This window comes from Nyctereutes procyonoides, unplaced genomic scaffold (assembly GCF_905146905.1).
Source record: "Nyctereutes procyonoides isolate TBG_1078 unplaced genomic scaffold, NYPRO_anot_genome, whole genome shotgun sequence".
Lineage (NCBI taxonomy): Eukaryota > Metazoa > Chordata > Mammalia > Carnivora > Canidae > Nyctereutes > Nyctereutes procyonoides.
The window spans coordinates 69,679,882-69,696,688 of NW_026575049.1; the positions used below are offsets into that span (position 1 = coordinate 69,679,882).

The 16,807-nt window shown below is 43.2% G+C and overlaps 1 protein-coding gene across 1 annotated transcript in view; it reads right to left on the reverse strand.

Moving 5' to 3' along the window:
- LOC129512205 (collagen alpha-1(III) chain-like) overlaps nucleotides 1-16,807 on the reverse strand; it is a 41,985-nt gene that overhangs the window by 15,852 nt on the left and 9,326 nt on the right. The window contains exon 6 of the mRNA XM_055329458.1: nucleotides 6,199-6,381. The gene's annotated coding sequence lies outside the window, so the exon portion shown is untranslated. The remainder of the gene's footprint in view (nucleotides 1-6,198; nucleotides 6,382-16,807) is intronic.

The following is a 16,807-nucleotide window of genomic DNA, read 5'->3' on the forward strand; positions in this document are numbered from 1 at the left end:
TCTCCCCCTTTTTTAGTTCCATTCTCAGTAGAAAGAGGTTTCATTTCAAGAAAAATCTCATATACCAAAATCCAAATATATTAAGCTGGGGATCATTTACTAGACAAAAAAGGATCTTCCTTCTCTTCCTCTTTCCTGTGAAATTTAGAGAGACTTAACGCCTCCCCAGCCCCCGCCCATTCTGTCTGTCTCTCTCTCTCTCTTTCTCTCTCTCTCTCTCTCTCTCTCTCACACACACACACACACACACACACACTCTCTCTCTCAAGTTTTCACGATCACATTTATAGGGTAAACCAAAGTACTTAAAAAATGTAAAACACTCAGCATGCCTGTGTGGTTCAGTCAGTTAAGCATCCAACTCGTGATCTGGGCTCAGGTTGTGACCTCAGGGTCATGACACTGAGCCCCACATTAGGCTCTGCACGCTAAGTAGAGAGTTTGCTAGAGATTCTCTCTCTCTCCTGCCCTTCTCCTACTTTCTGTCTCCCCTATACACACGTTCGCACTTTCTAAAATAAATAAATCTTTAAAAACAAAACAAACAAACGAGGGAATCTGGGTATATTAAGTAGAATCCTCTTCTGTTTTCACACAGATACTAATACTAGCATGCCACAAACACTACTCTACACCTTGCCTTATTCTTAGTAACAGATCTTTTTTTTTTTAAGATTTGATTTATTTATTCATGAGAGACACAGGCAGAGGCACAGAGGCAGAGACACAGGCAGAGGAAGAAGCAGGCTCCATGCAGGGAGCCCAACGTGGGACTCAATCCCAGGTCCCCAGGATCACCCCGTGGGCAGAAGGCAGGTGCTAAACCACTGAGCCACCCGGGCTGCCCTTAATAACAGATCTTAGACACTGTTCTTTTTTTTTTTTTACTTATGATAGTCACAGAGAGAGAGAGAGGCAGAGACACAGGTGGAGGGAGAAGCAGGCTCCATGCACCGGGAGCCCGACGTGGGATTCGATCCCGGGTCTCCAGGATCGCGCCCTGGGCCAAAGGCAGGCGCCAAACTGCTGCGCCACCCAGGGATTCCCTTAGAGACTGTTCTGAGTGTGTCTGTCTCATTCTTTTTAATAGCTACATAATATGGCAATATTCACTACAATTTACTCAACTAATATCTATAATAAGATATATTTTTAATTGAAATATAAAACTTAGCACACCAATTTTACATATTTTCCCCCAACAAAAATCTTCAGATTTCACTCTTTATATATCCTCTAAACAACTGATGATCATTGATACCTCCTTTGGTTTGAATTTAATACTGTTAATAGTGTTTCACCTTGATTCATTTCTACTAGGATATATGTTGACTGTGTCATTATCACCAATGAGTAAACACATGAAATACATATTGTCCTCTGAATATTATGGTTACCCTTTATGCTATCATCCTTATAAATGGCTTAATAATATACTTTCTAACATGTTTAACTCTGAGCAAGTGCAAGACAAACTATACACATACACACACACACACTTTCATTACTTAATTAAAAAACATCTCTTTCACTTCAGTGTCTCTGGATCTGCTATTTGGTTTCTTTTAGATCGCAGCAAGGTAGAACAAGTGAGGGCTCTTACACATACATCAGGGCTTGAATCATGATTCTCCCCTTTCCTTTTTTTTAATTTTAATTTTTTTTATTCTCCCCTTTCCAAATAAATCAAGCTCTCAGAGTTTATGGCTTATCATCTATAAACCAAGGGCATACCATCTATCTCTTATACAGATGAAATCACCACAAAGGGCAAGAATTCCATTCAAGAAAACCAAAGTGCTGTCTCTATTGAACTAGCACCACCCGAGGAAGTCAAAGACTTGCTTAGAAAAGTGGAAAAGGACAAGAAAAAAATCTGACCAGGGACGTCTGTCTGGGTGGCTCAGTGGTTGAGCATCTGCCTTTGGCTCAGGGTGTGACCCCAGGGTCCTGGGACATACTTCCACATCAGGCTCCCTGCAGGAAGCCTGCTTCTCCCTCTGCCGGTGTCTCTGCCTCTCTCTCTGGGTCTTTCATGAATAAATAAAATTTTTTTAAGAGAAAAAAAAAAATCTGACCAGCTGATGAGAGAAAGGGTGGTTCCAGCAAAGGCAACAACACATGCGAAGTATGAGAGTTGTGCACAACCACAAAGCACCCACACAGGTACTGACAAGAAGGGGAAAAGCAATTTATAGTCAACAAATACTTCCTTTGTGCTTCTAGGCACTGAAGATACAACCATGAGCAAGAAGGTCCCTACCTTCATGGAACTTATAATCTAATAGGAGAGAAAGACTAATAAAAAGCAGTAAGTGGTCTAATGGAAGAAAATGAGGTACTAAGAAAGAAAGCAACATGGAGTTGCTTTGTACAGAGTAGTCAGAAAAGACTTCTAAGAGGAGATAACATTTAACTGATACTTAAAAGTAAGGGAAAGTTAATGAGGTGAAGGGCAGGGTAAAGAGTGTTTCAGGCAGAGACTACATCACCACAAAGGCTCTGAAACCAGAGAGCAGAAAAAGAGATCAATGAACTACGAGCAGGTGGGGGTGCCGTAGGAGATAAGGAGAAAAAGACTTGGGATAAGACTTGAGAAACAGACAGGGACCATATCTTCCTGGATTTGAGAGGCCACAATTTGGGTGAAATTTTGTAAGACTGTCTATTTTCACTAAGACATTTGAACTTGATCAGAGAAGTAACAGGAATGCAACAGAGGACTTAAAAGGAGAGATAAGATTGGGTTGTCTTGGGTAGCCCTGGTGGCTCAGTGATTTAGCGCCGCCCTGAGCCCAGGGCGTGATCCTAGAGACCCAGGATCAAGTCCCACGTCGGGTTCCCTGTATGGAGCCTGCTTCTCTCTCTGCCTGTGTCTCTGCCTCTCTCTGTGTGTGTATCTGTCATGAATAAATAAATAAAATCTTTAAAAAAAAAAAAAAGATTGGGTTGTCTTATAGGAGGATAGTGGCACCTGTGAACTGGGTGGCCAATGGAGAGTAAAGACAGCTTGGGAACCAAATAAAGATCATCTACACTAGAACAGGGTCAGTGTACACAAGAAAAAAGAGGCACCCTAGAGAAAATCTGCAGTGCGACCGGTAGCCTTCAGGGTCCATGCTCTAGTCTGTTTTCTGAGTCCAAAGTCAAAGCTTCCTACAAATCCCAGAGGTCCTGACCTGCCATGGGTTAGTCATTAAGGTCCTCTACACCTCATCTGGCTCTGCACCTAGTGCAGCAATGAAATGAGGAGGTGCCAATATATAAGGAGAGTTATCCATTGTCCCCTGGGTGACAGGTGACAGACCACATTTCCTAGGACCTTTAAATCCAAGAAAAGGGCTCAAATCTCCTTTCTTACCCTTTAGAGATGTGAAGCCAACAGAGTCCTCTACGTCAGTTTCTCCAAATATACTCTGTGGATGATGACTGGAGTCAGAGTCATCTGGGAGGCCAATCAAAACACAGATTCCTGATTACCACCTTATACCTACTGAATCAGAAAAGCTAGAAGTAGAGATCAGGAATTTGCATTTTACTTTATTGTTTAAGTAAGGTCTACACCCAACACAGGGCTCAAACTCATGACCCCAAGATCATGAGTCACACACTCTTATAACTGAGCCAGCCAGGCACCTCCAGGAATCTGCATTTTAAGTAAGTATCCACCATGCCCCTCTTTTGCCCGCATGGGTAATTCTGATGTATTAAAGCTTCCAAATCATAGCTCTACAAACAGGACTAATGAAGGAAGGCCCTCACTTAAAGTTGGCTGGCAATGTCAAAATTAAGGCACTATGTAGAACCAAGAATCAAACTGAACGTGCAGTAATCTAGAAGGAGTCAGAATGAACTAAGAAATTTGAAGGAACCAAAGCAAAAAATAGAAGACAGGACATCAGAGCATGAGGCTTAAAGAACAGAGGAGTCAAAGACAGGGAGTAGTCTTGAGGGAACCACTAACAATGGCCATGATCTCTGGCTCCTCTAGGCTGGTTTTCCTAGCAGAGTCCGAGTAGGAGAGTGCAGATGCCTTGCTTCACATAGGCAAGGTGATCGGGCTTAGACTGCCCAGGATGTACATACAATCACTCTATCCAACCTTCAAAAGAGAAATAAGCCTCTTTAGTAAGTACTGGTCCTATCCCCATGATTACCCCCAACCAAGCACCCACCATGATGCCAGCTACTGGTCAGGCTGTAGAAGACCTCCATGCCACATAGAAAAATACATAGAACACCTCTAAGGACTAAAGAATAGCACTACTCACCCAAGATTCTCTACTTGGCACATTAGAGAACCCTAACACCGCCATAAACTCAAGGACCATTCCAGGTCAGAAACCTTGAAGCCCACTGCCTATACACCCTTAGAACGTACATCTCTGCACACCCAGCCAGTCCTCCGCTGCTCCTACAGTGCCTCACTGATAGAATCCCACCCTATATTCTACACTCCCATGTCCTTCCCCAGAATTCAGACAGAAATTCCACAGACTCAGGCTAGGCAGAGTCCTGAATTCCTGAGGCTCCTAAGGCCACACCACTGTGTGGTGGGAGGAGGTACAGCCTAAAGGAAGTATACTCAGTCTTCCTAAGGGAGAATCCTCCACCGCCTAAAGGGAGCACTAGGACTGCTACAGGCTTCTGCACAGGCAACTTTTTCAAGAATTAACTAGTTAACCTAGTATAATTAAAAGGAGGAAAAGTGGGCTCTTGGGAGCAGAAACTGAATGAAGTGTGGGGGAAAAGGCAGAGTAGGATTTCTGAGGATTTGACTTTCAGATAACTGACACATAAAACCCAAAGTAATATGCACCTGGCTCAAACCTTCACACTTCAACCACCTGATCCTTCTCATCCACAAGCTGCTTCCACTAAACAAGAATGCCAAAAGATGATTTAAGTAATCCCCAAGATTATTTACGGCCCTAATCGAGAACTGCTTGCCCTATCCTTTCTTACACTCCACCCATTATCCTGATTCTCTGAGGTTTCTGACTTAATGATTCAGCTTCCTGTTTCATCTTTGCCTCACCTTATCCCTAAGGCCTTTTGCTTCCATCCTTGCTTAGAATCCCACTCCACTCCCTGTGATTCTGCCATCAGCCACTCAGGGTAAACAATCTGCCTACCCAGGTCCCCAACTTTGATCCTCAGCACTCATGCCTCCTTCACGGACAAGTCCTCGGCCAGGCCGACACTGATTTTATGAACATGTCTCAGAGAGAGACAAGTGTGTGAGATGATTCATCTCAAGCATGTTAGACAGTTCATCCAGGCAAACACTGGAATCACCAAAGATGTAAGAAGGAGAATGACAATGAGCCAGGGCCAAATGGCTAGGCCTCTGCTGTGGGCTGGAACCATCCCTTGAGATGGGGTGCTGGGAAGGATTCTCCAGAGTACCAAGTGAGGGCTAAGAAGGTACGCCTTCGAATGTCAGGGTAAGGTCTAGGTCTTAAAGGTTTTACATGTAAAAGCCCAATGGCAAGATCACTTAAGTTTTTTAAGCGGGAAAGTTAGACCATGATCGTTCGTAGTATATACTATAAAGAGCCCTCTGGCTGCAACATGCAGAGTGGAATGCAGGCAGGGAAGGATAAAATCAAGAGTGAATGTAGTGATGAGAATGGATTAAGTACATTAAGTTGAGAAGACCCCAACAACAACGACTATGATGATGATAACAACCAACACTCTCATAGTATTTACTGGGTGCCTATCTATCATTCTAAACACTTTACATGTTATTAACTTATTTTACATTTACACATACTCTATTTTAGAAGTCATAAAACTAAAGTACATGGTAGAGGCAATGAAGGAAAGAAACAAATTCGATCCAAGAAACACTGGAGAGGAAAAGTCCCAGTGAAGACTGGCTGTTAAATGTGGGAGAGGAGGGCAGCCTGGGTGGCTCAGTAGTTTAGCCCCGCCTTCAGCCCAGGGCATGATCCTGGAGACCTGGGATTGAGTCCCATGTTGGGCTCCCTGCACAAAGCCTGTTTCTCTCTCCGCCTCTCTCTCTCTCTCTCTCTCCCTCGATCTGTGTCTCTCATGAATAAATAAAATCTTTAGATAGATAGATAGATAGATAGATAGATAGATAGATAGATAGATAGATAGATGTGGGAGAGGAAAGGAAGTCTGAAAATGACTACCAGCCTCTGGGCCTAGTAACTGTGTGCTACTTACCATGTGACAGGACACTGGACGAGGAGCAAATGGGGAAGAGCAGAAGGCTGCAAGATGGCGAGTATGTCAGACATCCTTGTGATGTTGTCCACATGAGCAGCTGGATATTGTGTTCTGGAGAAAGATCTGGGTTTCAACTACATGTAGATGGTTAAGTGGAGCTGTCAGAAAGGTTGAGATCACCTAGGAAGAATATGAAAAAAGAAAAAAAAAAGGCCTATAAACAGAATGCTGACATTTAAAACACAACAAGAATCATTTATAACTACAAAAAAATGGAAATACCTTAAAATCCCTCAATAGGAAAATAGCTAAATAACTAAATACAGTAGCCAAAATGAATGAGAAGTATGTTTACATACCAACATTAAATATTGTCAAGGTACCTTACTGGGTCAAAGAAATACCAAAATGACCCATAAAATGTGACCCCATTTGTGTAAATAAAACATAAAAATAACACTTTTTCTGGATTCATACATATGTATGTAAACACACAGAAAAATGTCTGGTAGGTATAAGTTCCAAACACTAACAGGTTACCACATCTGAGGAATACAAAAATAACTGAAATGGGGGAGGGGGTACAGGAGAATTCAAAATTTTAATTTTTAGATTATATTATATTCCATATAAAATTAAAGATCAATTTTTCAAAAAGTAATGGGAATCTCAGGGCACCTAGCTGGCTCATTTGGTAGAGTGTGTGTGTTTGAGCCCCACCTTGGGCACAGAGCTTACTTAAATATAATAATAATGGGGATCTTTGTATTTTCCCCTCCATTTTGCTGTGAACACAAAACTGTTCTAAAAAAAAAAAAAACTCTTAATTTTTTTTTTTAAATGGGCAGAAGAGAGAGCCTACAAAGGATATCCTTTGCTTCAAATGCAAAACTCTCTCTGTCCCTTCCACCCACAATGGCCTTGGTGTTCAGATTTAGTTTCCCATTTCCCCACATCTGAGATATTAACATGAAGCTCCCTAATTCCATGGCCTACCCTGAATCAGCAGACCCAGGCCAAGCCTGACCACCAATTCCCTAGTCTGAGACTCAGAGTCCCAGGAGGATTGAGACACCAAGGTCTTAAAAAAAAAAATGGGAGAGTGAGGGGCACATAGCTGGCTCAGTCAGTAGAGCATGCCACTCTTGAGAGGAAGCCAAATTCTGTGAAGGAGCTGAGGGCAGGACATGGGGGTATGTGTGTCTGGGGGTAGCTTCACATCAAAGCAGCAATTCCAGGAGGCACAGTATAAACCTTCAGAACCTGGAGCAGGGCAGCCCGGGTGGCTCAGCGGTTTAGCGCCACCTTCAGCCCAGAGCGTGATCCTGGAGACCCGGGATCGAGTCCCACATCCGGCTCCCTGCATGGAGTCTGCTTCTCCCTCTGCCTGTGTCTCTGCCTCTCCCTCCCTCTCTGTGTGTCTCTCATGAATAAATAAAATCTTTAAAAAAATAGTAGAAGCTGGAGCAGCAGAAAGAGGCCAAAAACTTGACTCCTTCCTGAAAAGGCGGCTTCTTTTTTTTTTTTTTTTTTTTTTTGAAAAGGCGGCTTCTAAAATGAGGAAAAAAGACACTGAAACACTGCCTTTCCTCCTTCAGTAAACCAAAGGCAGCAAGATCATGGCAGATCTCTGATGACTGTACTCTTAACTTTCAACTAAGAATGAAAAACAACATATTTGGTCTACACGTCTTCCTGGTTACCCAAAAAGCAAGCACTACCTGGGCCTTACCCAACAGCTGATTCACCATCAATTAGTCTGTATCACAGCCTGCTGAGCCTTACACTTCACACAGTCACATACCAGACTCTAGAAAAAAAACAGTCTGATGTGAGCTGTCAAAGTCCTCTCGGTACCTGACCTCACCCTCTGGGGTAGGTTTCATTTCAAAACTGAAAGGGACAGAGAGCTGGGGAAATCCAAAGATCAACAGAGCAGGAACAGGTGGTTCCCAGCAGAAAAGGGTCCCAGGCTGGAACTCAAAACAGAAACCAGACCATTGATAAGACAGTTTATGATGTCTGTCTCCAAGCCAGATACTTACATGCTTTTTAATATTTACAACAGGGCATGACCGGGCTTATCCAACCACTGACAATTAGATATCAAATTCTCCAAGGATTCAATCAACCTCCTGGCTTTATTAAGTTTTAGAGCTCTGGGATAACTCCAATAACTGGGATACCTTGTGAATTTTATAGTTCAAATGGGCCACATTTTTTATCTATTTAACCTCGTGGGAGGGAAGGGCAGAAGGGGAAAGAGAGAAACGGAGAGAGAGAATCCCAAGTAGATTCTGTGATTCAGGGCTCAAGATCATGACCAGAGCAAAACCCAAGAGTCAGACACCCCACCAAATGAGCCACCCAGGCACCCCAAATGGGCCACATTTTAATCATAATGAACTTCATCATCTCCTCCTCCTCCTTTATCTCCTCTCAGAAAAATTCTCAATAAAAAATTTCCATATTTTTCATGGTGGCCCTCTCAACAGAACAATACTCAATGAAAGTCTAGTTCAATGAATACAATGAAAGAAATCAAGTTATTTGCTTGAGATTCACTTTTAACTTAGCTGAGGGATCTCAAGGAAGTCATTTAACCTTTCTGGACTCAGTTTCTTCGCCTGTGAAGTAAGAAGGTTGGAAACAGATGGAAGGAAAGCAATAAAACTTCCTTGAACTAAAAAGGAAAAGTTTTTAAGTCTAAATTCAACAAGCAGCAAGCGGAGTTATTTTAAAAAGACACATATCTCAAGCATATCAAGATGAAATGCTAAGCAGAAAGAAAAAACTTACAAACTTCTAAAGAGAAAGAACGAGTAGTTGCTTAAAAAGGAGAAAGATTCCTATTGGCATTGGACTTCCCATCTGTATCAATAAAACCTGAAGACAGTAGAAAGCTGCAAAAGTCCCTTTGTAGGGACTAGAACTACCATTTGATAACCCTAAACCCTGCCAAGACATCATTCCTGCATTATGGTAAAACTCAGGCCTGCCCAGCTGGCTCAGTTGGTAAAACATGCAACTCTTGATGAAGGGTTATAAGCTTGAGCCCCACATTGGCTGTAGAGATTACTTAAGAATAAACTCCCAGGGCATCTGGGTGGCTCAGGCAGTTAAGCATCTGACTTAATTTTAGTTGGGATCATGATCTCAGGGTCGTGACACTAAGCCCTACTTTGGGCTCCATGCTCTGCTTGTCTCTCTCTCTCCAAAATGGATAAATAAAATCTTGAACAAAAAATAAAAAATAAATTCTTACAAAATACATATATATGAACATACATATACAGTCTCTCTCTCTCTCACTCACACACACACAAACTGGACCATCCGTGCCCCTTATCTAAGGAAATCACTCAGAGAAAGAAGCAACCTATTCAAATTAATATTTAAAACTGGAGCAGGGCAACCCGGGTGGCTCAGCAGTTTAGCGCCGCCTTCAGCCCAGGGTGTGATCCTGGAGACCCAGGATCAAGTCCCACGTCAGGCTCCCTGTATGGACCCTGCTTCTCCCTCTGCCTGTGTCTCTGCCTCTGCCTCTCAAGAATAAATAAAATCTTTAAAATTTTTTTAAATAAATAAAACTGGAGTAAAGCTGGGAAAGACAAAGTGTGCACAAAACATATTTTCCCCTCCCCCAAAAAAGATCTTTTAATGAAGCTGTATCAGATGACTTCTGACTGCCTTTCCAAGCATAAACAGAAACTGTCCTATACACACATACTCCGTCCCTCCAAGTCTGGGTTCGTGAGTTGCTCATCACCTAGTGGCCTGATGAAGTAAATGCAGTTTTGTCAAATGCCCGGATAAACGTCCAGCCATTTTGTGAGCTCTGACAGCGTGTACCGGCAACAGGCTAACGTCCTAGAGATTACAAGACTGCAGACCCTCCAGGCTCATACACAACTGCAGAGACTTAGCTCACTATCCACTCATTCCCCAAAGATGTGAGAGGGGCTCATAGTTGTGACTAACCGTAAGTGAAGCATAGATTTGTTGCAAGGCTGCACTTGCAAAGCAGTAAAAAGCAGATTGTTTCTTGTGCCGACCAATTCAAACTGAAAGCAAGTTTAGATGCTATGAGAAACCTTAATAAGAAAATATGTCTTATAAATAGGAAGACTGTCTTCAAACATTCATAAGATTGGCATGTGAAAAATGGATTATATTTATCCTGTATGGTTCCAGGGGACAGGCCTAAAGGTGATGAGAAGTCATCTCACTTAGATTTCAATTCAAAACAAGAAATAGGGGATCCCTGGGTGGCTCAGCAGTTTAGCGCCTGCCTTTGGCCCAGGGCACGATCCTGGAGTCCCGGGATCGAGTCCCACATCGGGCTCCTGGGATGGAGCCTGCTTCTCCCTCCTCCTGTGTCTCTGCCTCTCTCTCTCTCTCTCTCTCTGTCTATCATAAATAAGTAAGTAAATAAATAAATCTTAAAAAAAAAAGAAGAAATACTATCTTACCAAAGAGAGCTATTCAACATATAATGGGATTCCTCAAAAAGTGATGAGCTCCCCATCAATGGAAGCATTCAAAAAGAACTTGGTGACCACCCGTCAGGGGGATGATGGAAAGCTCTCCTATAACTGGATAGCAGACAAAAGACAAGGAGATTGATTTTTTTTTAAGATTTTATTTATTCATGAAATACAGAGAGAGACAGAGACACAGGCAGAGAGAAAAAGTCTCCCCACAGGAAGCCCAATTGGGGACTCCATCCCAGGACCCCAGGGTCATGCCCTGAGCCGAAGGCAGAGGCTCCACCACTGAACCCCCAGGCACCCTAGGAGATTGACTATTACCTCAAAGACCCTTTCTAATTCCAAGAGTCTATTATTCTAAATAAAACAAAAACAAAACAAACATCACTAATAGAGTCCTCCTTCTGCTTTTTTAAGTTCCAACCAGGCAGTACAACACAGTAGGTTGGATACCACTGTCCACTTGAGTAACTATAGACAAATTATTTAACTCTATTTGCCTCACTTTCATTATCTGTAAATTTAGAATAGTACTTATAAGATTACTATGAAGATTAAATAACAAACTTCTTAACAAAGTACTAACATACAGAAAGTATAGAAAACTGGGAGCTTGTAAAGGAACGGTAGCTTGGGGAGGGGGGAGGGGGGAAAGTGAAACCTAAATGTGCTGCTTGTTTTAGTTATCTGTACCCAACTCTCAACCAAAGCATTCCTGACTGTTGCTGGCCAGAGGCTAGGTTCCCTAGGCAACCAGTCTCAAAAAAGAGCCCAGACCTACCTTCTTCAGGAAGGCGGTATTCTCTGTCCTGAAATCTGGCATCCTCCCAGGCACAAAGAAGGCTCCCTAAAACCTCACAAATACAGTGGCTCCAAAATCAAGGAGCTGAGCAGGTATGACTTCAAATGGTCAATGAGTTAGGTGGGATCTCAGAGACCCTCGGGAGTGACCCTTCTGTTTAACGAAGGAGGGCAATAAGGCTAAGAAAAGTGAAGTCCTGGATGTGACAGGTTGGTCATAAGGTTGACACAGGCCTCCTTTTTTCTAGCCCAGTAGTCAAAATCTTCCCTTTTTCAGATGGGAAAAATAGGATTGGCCCTACTAAGCCATCTGCCCCATACTATGTACGTTACATAGGTAAGAAAAGAATAAAATGGTAGAGTGTAGAGGTTAAAAATTGGACTCGAGAGCCAGATTGCATATTCAAATCCCAGCACTATGTGAGTTTAAGCATGTTTCCCAAACTCTTTGTTTCTATAAAATAGGGATAGGAGTGACTACCTTACAAGGTTACATCAAGGAATAGATGAGATAACCCATGTCAATGCACTGCACATAAAGTGCTCAATGTATACACTGCTCTGCTTCTCATCATTACCAGTTGTATTAGGAAAGACAATCATAGTAACAAAAGAGATAGGACAAGCTCCTATTTAGGTCCAAAAACAGTACAGTACGATTCAGGTGTTTATTCAGCTCCATTTCCTGGTCCCAGCCAGGGAACACTCAACCCCTCAGAAGAAGACCGTAACTGACTCATCATTCTTTCATTTCTTTGGATCTAGGGAAGAATTACCTCAAAGAATAACCAGTATGTGCTATGGTGATACGATGCTTCAGATCACAAATACAAGCTCATGTAGGTCTGAACTCATGTGACCTTCAGATCTATGCTCACCCCAAGCTGGACAAAATGCAGTTCATGTCCAGTCTCTTCCCTTCAATCCATGATGGTGGTACAGTATAACGGCAGGAAACACAGGCGCTGGCTGGAGTGCCTGGCTGGCTCAGCCGTCAGACCATGCAACTCTTGATCTCAGGATAGTAAGTTCAAGCCCCATGTTGGGTGTGGAGCCTATTTGAAAAAGGAAAAGGAAGAAGGAGAGGGGAGAGGGGAGAGGGGAGAGGGGAGAGGGGAGAGGGGGAGGGGAGGGGAGGGGAGGGGAGGGGAGGGGAGGGGAGGGGAGGGGAGGAGGAGAGGAGAGGAGAGGAGAGGAGAGGAGAGGAGAGGAGAGGAGAGGAGAGGAGAGAGAAGGAAGGAAGGAAAGAAAGGAAAAGAAAGAAAGAAAAGGAGAAAAGAAAAGAAAGGAAAGGAAAAGAAAAGAAAAAAGAGCCCTGGAGTTTGCCTGCCCAGGAGCCAATTACCGTCCTGTCATTCATTTGCTACGTCACTTAGGTATATTTTACCTCTTTCTAAGCCTCTGTTTCTCCATCTATTTTAATTATTATAACGGTGACATTTGGTGAGCACACTCTATGTGCCAAGCATTATGCTAAGCACTTTACATGGCTTGCATCATTGAATTGTCACAACCTCATGAGGCAGGTACTATTACCACCCTCATTTTACCCCTCATTTTACAAAGGAGGAAAAAAGAGTTGTTTTTTTTTTTTTATTTTTTATTTTTTTATGATAGTCACAGAGAGAGAGAGGCAGAGGGAGAAGCAGGCTCCATGCACCAGGAGCCTGACGTGGGATTCGATCCCGGGTCTCCAGGATCGCGCCCTGGGCCAAAGGCAGGCGCCAAACCACTGCGCCACCCAGGGATCCCCGAAAAAAGAGTTTTCTAATTCAAGGCCAAACATCTAGTTAGTGACAAAGCAAGGACGTCAGGACAGGATGTCTGACCCCAGAGTCGATGCTCCTTCACTGTTCTCCTTCTCATAGCCCCAGCCTATGGTTGCTATGCTGTTAAAATAAGACAATCTACATAAAGTGCCATTTAGTTGCCAATAGTAATAGCCATTACTATTATTGCTGTTATTCTCATCATCAATCCCTTTGAGCCTCTTCAAATACTACTTTCTGAGTTCCAATTTCACCTAAAAGGAAACGGTTATCTGCCTGTACCTAGACACCAGCTCACTGGGCAGCCGAGGGTGGGGTTCTAGTATCTCCCTGCTCTCATAATACAGGCGTTATGTATCTGGGTAGAAAGACAAGGAAATATTATCTATAAACCTCCTACCCTAAAGCAGCTCTTTCTGCCCGTGGGTCCTGCCGCATGCTTTAATAAAATCACCTTTGAAAAAAAATAAAAAATAAAAATAAATAAATAAAAATCACCTTTGTGTACCAAAAACAAAACAAAACCTCCTACTCTATAAAAAATAATATATTAACGTCTTTGTTTTAAGATTTTATTTATTTATTCATGACAGACACAGAGAGAGAGAGGCAGAGACAGAGGCAGAGAAAGCAGACTCCATGCAGGGAGCCCAACGTGGGACTCGACCCCGGAACCCTAGAATCATGCCCTGGGCTGAAGGCAGGTGCCAAACCACTGAGCCACCCAGGGATTCCCCCCTTTTTGTTTTTAAAAATAAAATTTTTAGGGGCACCTGGGGGGCTCAGTGGTTGAGCATCTGCCTTTGGCTCAGGACATGATCCAGGAGTCCTGGGATCAAGTCTCACATCAGGTTCCCCACAGGAAGCCTGCTTCTCCCTCTGCCTGTGTCTCTGCCTCTCTGTGTATCTCATGAATAAATAAAATCTTTAAAAAATAAACAAAATTTAAAAAAATAAAATAAAACTTCACTACTTTCACTAAAACAGAAACCTACACTTGATAAAAATTTTTTCCAAGGGGCACCTGGGTAGCTCAGTTGGTTAAACGTCCAACTCTTGATTTTAGCTCAGGTCCTGATCTCTCAGGGTCATGGAATCGAGACCCCTACTGGGCCCCACGCTCAGCAGGGGGTTTGCTTGAGATTCTCTCTGTCCTCCCCACACACACACTCTCCTGCTCTTTCTCTCTCAAACACATAAATCTTTAAAAAACTTTTTTTTTCGAAATAGAAATATATACTATTCACTACAAAAAAGAAACTGTCCTTGGGGTGCCTGGGTGGCTCAGCTGGTTAAGTGGTCAACCCTGATTTGGGTTCAGGTCACAATCTCAGGGTTGTGGGATTGAGTCGCATGTCAGGCTCCGTGCTGGGCATGGTCTGCTTGAGATTCTTTCTCCATCTGCCCAACATCCCCAAAAGAAATTATCCTCTATCTTTCCCCTTTTCACTCCCCCATTCCCAAAATCAGGCTTGATTTATTCATTCAATCCTCACAAGGAGATAGAGGTCATTCATCATTATTTCCATTTGACAAGTGCAGAACCTGAGGTTCTGAGAGGTTTACTTATTTTTTTTATATTTTTATTTATTTATTTATTCATAGAGACGCAGAGAGAGAGAGAGAGGCAGAGACACAGGCAGAGGGAGAAGCAGGCACCATGCAGAGAGCCCGACGTGGGACTCGATCCAGGGTCTCCAGGATCACGCCCTGGGCTGCAGGCATCGCCAAACCGCTGGGCCACTGGGGCTGCCCTTCTGAGAGGTTTATAACCAAACAGTTATACGTGGGTGACCAGGGTTTCTGGAAAAGGACTTTCAGATAATGGAGAAAGGTAGAGATAGTAAACTCCTTCACTTATCCAGAGAAGAAGTGGCTATGACAGAGGGTTCCTAGAAGATATCTAAGTGAACCAACACTGACACCAGGATTTTAAAGAAACTCCTACTCTAATAAGACACGACCAAACACAAACTGTAACCCAAAAAGCAGTAATGCAGTAAGCTATCAGAAATCCTGCCCTCCAAGAAACAATACAAATTATCAATAAGCCTGACAAAGTAGGACTTCATCTCTGAAGAGATCCATATCTTGTAAACCAGTCTTTACCTCCCTAATTCCTTTTTTTTTTTTTAAAGATTTTATTTATTTATTCATGAGAGACCCACAGAGAGAGGCAGAGACACAAGCAGAGGGAGAAGCAGGTTTCCTGCGGGGAGCCCAATGTGGAACTAGATCCTGGGACCCCGGGATCACACCCTGGGCCAAAGGCAGACGCTCAACCACTGAGCCACCTGGGCATCCCAACCTCTCCAATTCCAACATGATGTATCACCTTACCTGTTAACACAGCACTACTCAGGTGGAAATAAACATTTTTTAGACTGAGCCACTTGAAGGCAGAAACAACGTTACTCATAGAGATCTTTCCCTCATTATTTGGTACACCCTCTATACATTCAATACATTTTTTTCATTCAATATTTTTATTTAAAATTTGAAAAACATATTCATTCAATTCCCATGTGCTAGGCACTATTCTAGGAGATAGTGATATAGCAACAAGCAAAACAAAGCCCTAGCCATCGTGAAATTTACATTCCAGTGGCAGGTGACCAATAATAAGCAAACTATAATAAGAGAAAGTCTAGAACAATGCCTGGCACATAGCAGCCATCCCACAATAAATATAAGAATAATGAATGAATACTACATTAAAGTGTTTAGTTCTGTGGAGAAAAAAAAAATAGAGAAAGGGAAGAGTGAAAGCAGAGAGCAGGAGATGGCTTTTACTTTAAAGAAGATGGTCAAGAAATGCTTCACAAACTAGATGACACAGCAGAAACCCGGAGGAGGTAAGGCAGGAGGCCACACTGGTGGCTGGAAGAAGCCTTCCAGGGAAAGAATACAACTACGTAAGTCCAAGGTTTGGCAGGTTGGAGCAACTGCAAGGAGACTAACGTGTCCAGAGCATCAGGGAAAAGTACTAGGTGAGGTCAGAACAGCAGCGAGAGGTGCTGCTGAAGATCCCGTGTAGCCTCCTAGACCACTGAAGGACTTTAACACTTTAAGATTTTATTTATTTATTCATGAGAGATACAGAGAGAGGCAGAGACACAGGCAGGGGGAGAAGCAGGCTCCATGCAGAGAGTCCAATGTGGGACTCGATTCCCGGCCTCTGGGGTCACGCCCTGGGCCAAAGGCAGAGGCTCCACTGCTGAGCCACCCAGGCGTCCCAGGACTTTAATTTTTAACATGGGTGGGACCCAGTTTTCAGCAGAGGAGTGACATGGTTTGATACACACGTAAATAGGATCACCCTGGTCACTGTTCAGACTAGACCAAGGAAGACCATTTAGAAGTCTACACCAGGGATCCCTGGGTGGTGCAGCGGTTTAGCGCCTGCCTTTGGCCCAGGGCGCGATCCTGGAGACCTGGGATGGAATCCCATGTCGGGCTCCCGGTGCATGGAGCCTGCTTCTCCCTCTGCCTGTGTCTCTGCCTCTCTCTCTCACTGTGTGCCTATCATAAATAAATAAATAAATA